The 10,889-nt window shown below is 42.8% G+C and overlaps 1 pseudogene; it reads left to right on the top strand.

The window, feature by feature from the left end:
- The first annotated feature begins 1,274 nt into the window (after positions 1-1,274).
- LOC131516475 (THO complex subunit 5 homolog) lies at positions 1,275-8,993 on the top strand (annotated as a pseudogene).
- The last annotated feature ends 1,896 nt before the right edge of the window (positions 8,994-10,889 follow it).

Raw genomic sequence — 10,889 nt, forward strand, 5'->3', positions numbered from 1 at the left:
TCATATAACCTGAACCTGATAATTAAGGCAAGTTGTCTGAGGTGAAGCCTGAGGTGAGTCTTTTCGAAGTGAGAAAGGGTTATAAGGAAAGAATGAAAGATCTTCCACATAAAAACAAAGAGGCATATGCAAAGGTGAAAGATGGCCAGATTGTAGGCTCTGAACTTGGGATTTGAGAGAAAAAGCTATTGGACAGGGACAGACATGCCATTCCATGACATTTGAATGTTGTGCCATTTGGGAACTAGTAGTAAATTTAAATAAAGACAACATGAGCAGGTAGTCTTTTGAAAAAGCTTGATGGCATCAGTCTAGAGAATGAAATAGAGGTGGGAAAGACTGTAGGGAAAGAGAAAAGTTGAAAAGCTGTGTTACAATAATTGAAAAATGGTAATGGCCCTGATTTAAAGCAATAAGAGTAGGGCTAGGCTCAAGTGACAGGAGAATAAAATGGTAACTTAGTGAAGCAGTTGGTAGGAAAAGTCAAATACGGTTTCCAGAGAAATCCCAATTTCTCATTTGGGATACTGGGTAAATTGTGATGTTACTCATTGAGAGGGAGGAGGACAAGTATGGATAGGAGTGGAAAGATTTCAGTTAAAATGTTCGTTTCCTTTCATTATTCCTTGGATTCTGGGTTTGGATGCAGTATTGGTTATATATTGCTGCAAAATAAACTACCCCAAATTTAGTTAGAACAACAAACATGTATTAGAGTTTCTGTGGGTCAGGAGATGCAGCTTAGCTGGGTGTCTCTGACTCCAGGTCTTTCATAAAGTTGCAATCTGGCTGTTGGCTGGGGCTGCAGTGATCTCAAGGTTTGACTGGGGCTGGAGCATCTACTTTCAAAAAGGTGAAGCCCCTGTTCCACTATTTGTCGTCAGGAAGCCTTATCCCCCCTGCTTGTACCTCTTCATAGGTCTCCTGGACTATCCTCATGACAGCAGGTGACTTACCCCAGAGTGAGCTATCCAAGAGAAAGAGCAAAGAGGGCACCCAATGTCTTTTTGTCTTAGAAGTCAAATACTGTCGGGGCGCCTGGGTGGCGCAGTTGGTTAAGCGTCCGACTTCAGCCAGGTCACGATCTCGCGGTCCGTGATTTCGAGCCCCGCGTCAGGCTCTGGGCTGATGGTTCGGAGCCTGGAGCCTGTTTCCGATTCTGTGTCTCCCTCTCTCTGCCCCTCCCCCGTTCATGCTCTGTCTCTCTCTGTCCCAAAAATAAATTTAAAACGTTGAAAAAAAAAATTAAAAAAAAAAAGTCAAATACTGTCACATCTGGCATATTCTCCTCATGAGATACAAGTCAGTAAGTGCACACTCAAGCTCCACCTCTTGAAAGGAGGACTATGGAAAGAATTTGTGAACATGTTTTTAACTATCTCAAATGTCGTGAACATTTTAGGGATGCAGAAGAAGAATTCGGTTTGAGGTGGAGAAAAAAGAAAGGACACTGTTTAGTGTCTTATTACCAGTATGTTGAATCTAATAGAGGTAGTTGACATCAAAGAGGGTTGATAATTTGAGTTTTGAACTCAGGAGCCTGATCTCATTAGTACGGATTTGGGAATCGGTATGTCTGTGGTGACTGAGAGAAATAGATAAGGTAACATAGCAGAAATGAGCATCACGAGAGGAGGAGCGTGAAAGGAGCCCCAGAGAAAACCATATAACTTCAGTAAAAGGAGAAGTTTCATTAAAGTGGCTAGTATGGAAATCAAGTGTATAAACATTAAGGAATAAGTTGCTGGACAGTTTCGAGGCTGCATGCGGTCTCTGCTATCTCCTCCTGACATTGCCAAACAACCATGTCATCAGAATCAAGCAAAAAACAAGCCCACAGTGATCCAAAGTGATGGAGCTCCATCCGAAAGGAAGCATAACCATTCTGACAACAGGAAGGTAAATACTAGAGCAAGGAGGCTGAGGCAGACCTGTGGGACCCTGGCAGAGACTGAGCTGTGCAAGTACACACAGGAGTTGTGGAGGCTCATGGCTGAGATCCGGGAGCTGAAGAAGATGAGAAAAAGACTGAGATGGAAGATGAGAAGATCCAGAGCTGTGTGTATTTCATGACTCTGAAGAAGCTTAATCGATCAGCCCATATCAGATTGAAGAAGGCAAGAGATCAGACCCATGAGGCCAACTAGAAAGTAGATGCCTGTCACGTGCAGCTCCAGAACCTGTTGTATGAGGTGATACACCTGCAGAAAGAAATCACCAAATGTCTGGAGTTTAAGTTGAAGCATTGAAGAAATTGATCTGGTCAGTTTAGAAGAGTTTTATACGGAGGCTCCTCCAGATATTAGCAAGGCTGAAGTCACCATAGGAGACCCTCACCAGCAAACCCTTGCATGTCTGGACTGGGAGCTGCAGCAGAGGAAAAGGCTGACAGAGAAGTACGTAGAGTGCCTGTCCAGCAAGGAGGAGATCTTCAAGGAGACTGAGGTAAAGAAGGGTACCTCAGCAGCCTCCAGGCTTGCCTCAGTAGCATCATGCAGGCTTCCCTCCCAGTGTAAGAGTACCTATTCATACTGTTTGACCAGGCTCACAAGCAATATGAGACAGCTAAACACCTGCCATCTCCCCTCTATATCCTCTTTGTCCAGGCCGCTGCATGTAGGCGGGCCTGTCATAAGACATTGTGGCGATTGAAGGCAGTGTGGACAAAGCCAAGGCTCTGTTTAAGCCTCCTGAAGACTCCTAAGATGATGAGAGTGACTCTCATGCTGAGGAGGAACAGACCACAAAACGCCAGTGGCCCTCACTGGAAGTTCAGTTTGATGACAAGTGCATGGAGATGCTGAAGAGGCACCTGCTGCCTGTCATGCTGGACCTGAAGTGCAAAGATGACAGTGTGCTTCACCTGACTTTCTACTACCTCATGAACATCGACACCATGACGATTAAAGCCAAAGTGATGACCACCACGGAGCTGATCACCCCATCAGTGCAGGTGACTTTCTGTCTCCTCACTCAGTCCTGAGCTGTTTGTATCCAGGAGATCACAGAAAGAAGACTCCGAATCCAGCCATTCAGTATCAGTTTCAGTGGCATCCTGACTTTGAGAGACTATGTGCTTGACGCATATTTCTGGGTACAGAAGCTAGGTGACCTCCTCTTCCCACAAAGAATAGCCTCAGCACACTGTGATTGCTGAACACTTGCCGAGCACCGGCCACATGGGGACCACCATGAAACTGCTGAAGACTAGGGTGCAGTCCCACCTGGCCCTCCAAAGTTTGCATCCTTGGAACATGGCATTGAACCAGTTACCAGTGGTTGACAGTACCTCTTCCCTGCAAAGGTTGTCTCCTGCCTGGTGAAGTGGGTCACGATTGCCCATGAGGATTACTTGCAGCTACATTTCACCAAGGACATTGTGGAGATGGGACTAGCTGAGGACACCAATCTCTTCTGGCACTCATGGAAAGGGGCACAGCCAAACTCCAGGCTGCCGTGGTGCTAAACCCCAGCTACTCCTCCATCCCACCCATTTTCCAGCTCTGTCTGAACTGGAAAGGGGAGAAAAACAGTAGCAATGATGACAACGTTCAGGGCATGGAGAGTGAGGTCATCGTGTGCTATAGGAGCTATGTCCCTCAGTCCAGCCATCAGCTCTTGACCAACCAGCTGCAGTGCCTGTGTGTGCTGCCGGACGTCTACCTGAACGTGGAGAGCCATGACGACAGCGTGGAGGAGCCCAAGGAATTTCCCCAGGAGATGTGTCTGCGGCTTTTCAGGGGTCCCCGCAGGATGAAGCCATTTAAATATAACCAACCTCAAGGATTCTTCACAGCCTGTTGATTCTTCCTGGCCTCTAGACTCTGCCTCTGCTCTCTGCTCTAGCCCACTTGTGGCTCTTGATACTCTCCAAAGACAGGATTTTTATTTATAGCCTATTAAAGTATCACTTGACCAAGTAAATAAATAAACATTAAGGAATAGTAGAAGGTGAGATGGAAACAATGAAGCTCTTCATTGCCAAATGATCACCAAAACTTGGAAATAGTTTCATTAGTTGGATGGATCTTTTGCAACTGCGAAGGAAGTTAACCTGTTCCATTCCATTTCTCCTTGGATTCTGGCTTTGGACATTGTAAACATTTTAGACATATTACAAGGAGGCATGGGTTTAGGGTAGAGAAGGGAAATAACACTTTAGTATTTTATTATGAGCACACTAAATCCAAAGTGTCTCACTAATTCGCATACTAAGATGTTTGTTATGTGTTACAGGTACATGGTACCTTTTTAATCAAACCGTAAGAGTGTTTGATATCAACTGTGTTTTCAGCACACAGCCTGCTTTGGGTCCTTCCTCTCCATGTTCCTCCCCTGCTTACACTCTCTCTCGTTAAAATAAGGCACACTGCATTAAAAAAAAAAAAATACAAGCATAAAAAAGTATTTGATATCAAGATTTGTTGAGATTGTTACTGAGATGTATGTAGAAATAAAGGAGATGTATCTCATTGATCCATTCTCACCATGTTACCTTGGCTAATGTCTAAACTTATCAAGGTATGTAGGGGCAGACACACAAAGCATCTATCTGGGGATTGGATCTGAGCTGCCAAGAAAAAGTTACTGAAGGAGTTGAGGCCCAGATGTCCATTTCTAGGATGAGAGGCTTAGATTGCCTCATCAAATAGGAAGATTAAAACAGTACAGGGTTTGCCTTGGCATACACGTTGGCTTTCAATATATGAGCTATTGTTAGAAAGGGATCAAGCAAGGAGCTATTGCTGTCCATGCATAGAGTAGCCTGGTTAATTCTCTAAGGAACGGGAGGAAAAGCCACAGTGTGAATTAATCAGTGTTTTGAAAGTGAAGAAACCTAAAGAGTCTGTGATTAGTAGGTTGAATTCCTCCTTCCCTTTTCTTGAGCATCTGCATTTCTTGGAGGGGGAGGGGGAATCTTTTCTCCAGCCCCTATCCTAGGTTTCGCTTACCCAGAAATGTACAGCACAGGAGAGTATATGCATGTTAATCATAAGAATCACACTGCAGTGCTACACTGATGCCAGGGATTGCGGCTCCCCCAAGCCCTGCTTTAATGCAACATCCGCTCTAGCCAGCTTTTACCAACACACAGATTACCCATCTAGTCCCTGCCTGCATGCTTTTGCACGTAAAGCTCTACTTGCTTGGATTTATTATCACCAATTGGAAGTTTCATTAGAGTGGCTAGTCAGTGGGAAATCAGGTTTATAAACATTAAGGACTAACTAGAAGGTGAGGTGGAACAATGAAATTCTTCATTGCCAATTGATCAGCAAAACTTGGAAATGATTTGATGATGCTTTTTTGAGCATCTGTTGGGGGTAGTGCATTATGCCAATTTCTTGGGATTTAAAGATAAATAAGATTGGTTTTTTTGGTCTTAAAGGTAGTATCTAATCTTGTTGGAGAGATAGATGTGTGCAATTAGCTGTAATACAGAGCAGAATTTAGCACAGTAGTACATAGGAATAAGAAAAGGGGGTGCTTGACAATAAGAGAAGCTCATGATAGAAATGACCTTTATATTTGGTTTGAAAGACAAGTAAAATATTAATATGGACAAAAAAGGAAGCAGAAGGGCACGTGGGTGGCTCAGTCAGTTAAGCATCCGCTTTGGCTTGGGTCATGATCTAACAGTTCATGAGTTCGAGCCCCACATGGGGCTCTCTGCTGTCAGCACAGAGCCTGCTTCAGATCCTCTGTCCCCCTCTCTCTCTGCCCCTCCCCCATCTGCGCTCTTGCTCTCTCTCTCTCTCTCTCTCTCTCTCAAAAATAAAAAATAAAATGAAAAAGGAAGCAAAGCATTACATCATGAGTAAAAATCATGAGAAGTGCTGATTTTCAAGAATAGCAAATATGCTCATGTGACAAGCATGAGGGGGAAAGAAGATAAATGGGAGATGAAGTGAAAGAGGTAAGTTAGAGCCTGAGTGTGGAGAGTATTATTATTCCCAGATAGTTTGATTTGATTCCAAAAGCAGGGAGGAGATGTTGAAGGCTTTTTGAGCAAGATGACATCGATTTTAGGATACTTACAATATAAAGAATTATTTAGAGAGAGGAAAGACAGTGAGGAGGTGGAAACTCTATGAATTAGCAAGTGGATGGAAAAGGTGTAGATTGGGAAGTCATTTAGTTAGCAGCTGTCAGATTTGACCCTATCCCCCAAATGAATGTTCACCTCATGTAATATAGTCACAAGTAGGTAATAGACACTAGGTGTTGGGAATACAAAGATGAATTAAAGGTCATGGCACATGAAATAGCTTGTGTGTGTGGAATTATGAAATGAAAGTTTCAAAGACAACTGAAATTTTTAGCCTGAGTGCTGCCACTGACTTAAATGAAGATATCAGAGGAAGAAGGTGGATTTGGCAAAAAGACAACTAGTTATGTTTTCAACCAAATGTCAGCAGTACAATTAAGGTGATGTCCTATGGAACCTGTAAACTCAAAATGTGGGTCTACAACTTAGGGGGGGAGAAGTATCACTTTTGGGCTGATAAACCAGGAAATTGGGGCTGGCATGTCTGGGACCATGCTGGCCTTTTCTTTCTTTTCTTTCCCCCACTTCCTCTTTACTAGGGCGAAGAAACTGGGAGTTTGGTTATATACTAGATTAACTGAGCTAATAAATACACTGAGAATCATGGAGAAGGGGAAGGCAAGAATCAACCCTTTAGTATTTGACTGGAATTGGAAGTATCAGAATGAATCCATGGTACATAATATACAGAGAGAGTGGGAGAAACAGATACAGCTCTGTGTGTGTGTATGTGTGTGTGTGTGTGTGTGTGTGTGTGTGTGTGTGTGTGTACATAGTTTCTAACTCTGCTGATAGAGCCTAGAAGCAATGATACTCTAGAAGCAATTAACACAGTTAGTGCCCAGATCTTGGTTTCTAAATTCTCTTCTTCACTAAAAGAAATCAAAGCTCCTTGGAGAAATTATTAATTCCAAGACTGAGCAGGGAGAATACAAGATGAACCTGGAGCATCATCTTGCACCAGAAAATAAGAAAGTGCTCAAAGAGTGATGGGTGCACGCCAAAAGAACCCAGGAACTAGCTTAAAGGAGTTCTTATGTCTGGGAACATTTGAGCATGAAATGCTGACAGTAATGTTTTATAATGCTTTGAGTAAAATAGTAATCCACAAGCTCATCCTGGCATAAAGGAATAAATAAATGGGGAAGAAGGAAATACTCTGTTCTACAGTTGATTTATTGCCAACCAATAAATCCAGAGGGAATGATGGAATCAGAAAAATCTATTTGCAATCATTATAGAAATAATTATTTATCTAAGAATCCTTGAAGGGTGCTAAATATGGTGGGTGAAAACTTGATGGCAAATAGAAATATTCACATAGTTTTAAAGAATCTCCCTATTAGATAGTTATTATGAAGTATAATATACCCATTTGTTTACCTAATCCTGAAGAAATCTGGCAGAAACTATCTTAACCAAGAGATTAAAATTAGAGTCATCAGTAATGAGACAAATCACCAATGTATGTTTCTTACTATGCACCAAGAAAAGCACAACATTACTTAGGTGGTATATTACTGTCTGACTCACTCAGTGTTACTCTATTTCATTTTAGATCAACAAAAGACATACAAATTCAGATTAAACAATTTGAGAGAAACCGTATATCAAAACCTCTTGAAAACATTCTACCTGGCAGCCAAAACCTGTCTGGACAAATCTATTTTTCTTCCTGGTGCGGCAAAAAAAAAACAAAAACAAACCAAAAAAACTACTCTTTCACACAGTTCTGAGGTCTGATCATCTGCAGGTAATGTTCCCCGATGCCAAGTAAACATAAGACATCCACAGTTTTTCGAGTTGTTCTTCCAGCAAGCCTTTGCCCAACTTACTCTCCAGAAATAAACTATAAGGTTTTTTGGTTTTAGCCTGTTAGACTCCAAATAAACAAAGAGGATATTGTGTCCAGAACCAGTTTTACTGACTGCCTTATTCTCCATGAGATACTATTTAAATTTCCTCCTGAAGTGTGCAACTCAAAGTGAGAAATGAGTCCAGAGTAAATGATCAGATGACTGCAGTCTGTTTAAAGTTAACATTTCTCGACGACTAAGATATAGAATGTATTTTACAAAGTTTGTATTTTGTTCTAACACTATGCACACAGCAGTTTTACTAATGTGAAAAATAAATAATGGAATGCATTTTGCAAGTATAATGTCTGCCCTCTGCCCCACAAAAAGTGATGCAGATTATAATTTCCCAAGTGCCACAACGGGCAGCTGGCACTAGTCTCTGTCCAATTCCAAAATGCAATTTCATAGAATTGCACAATGAGTTCTTTTGAGTTCAAGAAGAGGGTGAGGGAAAGTGAAATCACAGTGCATGAGACTTGAATGTCTCTGTGTATGTGTGCATGTTGGGAGGCTAATAAAGTGGTGGGTCAGTCCCTAATTCAGTTTGGCTTTTTTTTAATGCTACACTCTAGTGCCTGAAAACTTTTACTCTTGAGGAGGAAGGACTGTGTAACTTACTAAGTGCCTAAGGCCAAAATGTCATTTTGCATATTAGGGAGTGCTGAGTTTGCTGTCAGCCAAGCCTTCTGCCTCCCAGGAGCCGGTGCTAGAGTTAATTCGCATCCAGCAGTTGGGGGAGTCTTTAGAATGTTAAGACTGTCAGCTGCAACTCAGAGAGAAGTATGAGAAGTTGAGTCTCAGAAGTAGGCAGCCCAGAGTCAGAGTTTATTGGAAGAGGCATGGGGTGTGGAGAGGAGGCGGAAGTAGGGAGCTCTGAGTTAGAGTCTCCACTCCTTCATTTGCTAAGGCCTTCTCTCTCCCCTCTTTGAGTTTCAGTCTTTTCATCTGTAAAATCCTGATATTTATACCTTCCCAGCATATTCTATAGGCTCTAATGGCCTTCCAATAAATATTATAAGAAATGGCTCTAAAAGTTCTTTTTTTTTTTCATTTTTTTAACGTTTATTTATTTATTTTTGAGACAGAGAGAGACAGAGCGAGACAGAGCATGAACGGGGCAGGGGCAGAGAGAGAGGGAGACACAGAATCGGAAGCAGGCTCCAGGCTCTGAGCCATCAGCCCAGAGCCCGACGCGGGGCTCGAACGCACGGACCGCGAGATGGTGACCTGAGCCGAAGTCAGACGCTTAACCGACTGAGCCACCCAGGCGCCCCTAAAAGTTCTTTTTAAACTGCAGGTCACATTGGGGGGTCTGGGTGGCTCAGTCGGTTGAGCGTCCGACTTCGGCTCAGGTCATGATATCGCGGTCTGTGAGTTCGAGCCCCGCGTCGGGCTCTGTGCTGACAGCTCAGAGCCTGGAGCCTGTTTCAGATTCTGTGTCTCCCTCTCTGACCCTCCCCCGCTCATGCTCTGTCTCTTTCTCTCTCAAAAATAAATAAACATATTTAAAAAATTAAAAAAAAAAAACTGCAGGTCACTACGTAAATGTGAAGTATCATCAGATCAAATCCAATGAATGATGTCTTTCGATCTAAAACTTGAAAGGAGTTTGCCAGACTGGAAGGGAAATCTCAAGCTCAGGGACAAAGTAGAGCCAATGTTCGTTGGTGCAAACATGGAAAGCATGTTGGAATGGCAAGTCATTGGTGTGGCTAAGATATGACCAGGGTGCCTTTGGTTGAAGGGACCCAAAGGATCTAAGAAAGCATGCTGGGGAACTTGTCACTGAAAAGCTTTGATTGCCTTAGAGACTGTGGCATTGCCTTGAGGTGGGGAATAAGGAAAAGCATTTTAATTTTTTTTAAAGTATTTTATTTATTTTTGAGACAGAGACAGAGTGTGAGCAGGGAGGGACAGAGAGAGAGGGAGACACAGAATCCAAAACAGGCTCCAGGCTCTGAGCTGTCAGCATAGAGCCTGACGTAGGGCTTGAACTTTTGAACCACAAGATCATGACCTGAGCTGAAGTCAGACGCTCAACCAACTGAGCCACCCAGGCACCCCAGGAAAAGCTTTTTAATGGAGGTGGCAGTAGAGATGGACAACACGGTTGAACTTCTATCATGGAAACTATGGCAATATATAATGTGTAGGATAGATTTGGGGGCAGAATGGAACGTAGGGAAGCCTGAAGGCAGGAACATCTGGGAAGGCTATTTTTCAGTCTAAACTGAAGGTTCTGGTGATCCATCTTACTTGGCCATCTGTCACCTCTGTTTTTGCAGTACCAAATAATGCCTGCCACGTTTGGGAGAATGTGGCCTGATCTTAAATCTCCTGGAGTTGGACAAGTCAGAAATGGAGTGATAAGTAGGGCAGACCCTCACACGAGCTTGGTCAGATGCTTTCTCCTTCCTCCACAGCCCCAAGTTAAATGGAGTAAGGATTTCTTTGTGAAAAAAAATTATTCTTTGGGGCATTAGACTCTAATTATATCGTTTGGAAGTACACTGTAAATCTGGAAAAATGTTGGTATCCTCCCAAGAAAGTCATTTGAAAAAAAAGAATGGTTAGCTCTTTAAATGCCGCTTTTACCTAGTTGGTCTCTTTCCTAACCTTGTAAAACTTGGACTCTGGGGTATACGAAAGAAAAACAAAATGAGCCAAGCAGCTGAGCCCAGATGCCCAAACTGAAACCCAAATTGCCCTCCCTTTAGAGGCTTGAGGGCCGGGGTAAGTCATGCTATGGGCTCTTCCCCAGAACATTTTAATGTTTGTGGGATAATTATGTTAATGGTAAGTGTTTAAAACGAGTACTCTATCCTTGAATGAGAAAGTTGACTTAATCAGTTAAAATAGTAACACGTTGACCAGTTCTGCCAGCCCATGTGGGTCTCTACCATGCCTCCTGCCCCTCGTTCCTTTCCAGTTTCATATCTGAGAAGGGTATGAAGACTTCAAGTATTTTTTTTTTCACAATA

Source organism: Neofelis nebulosa, chromosome 7 (assembly GCF_028018385.1).
Source record: "Neofelis nebulosa isolate mNeoNeb1 chromosome 7, mNeoNeb1.pri, whole genome shotgun sequence".
NCBI classification, from domain to species: Eukaryota; Metazoa; Chordata; class Mammalia; order Carnivora; family Felidae; genus Neofelis; species Neofelis nebulosa.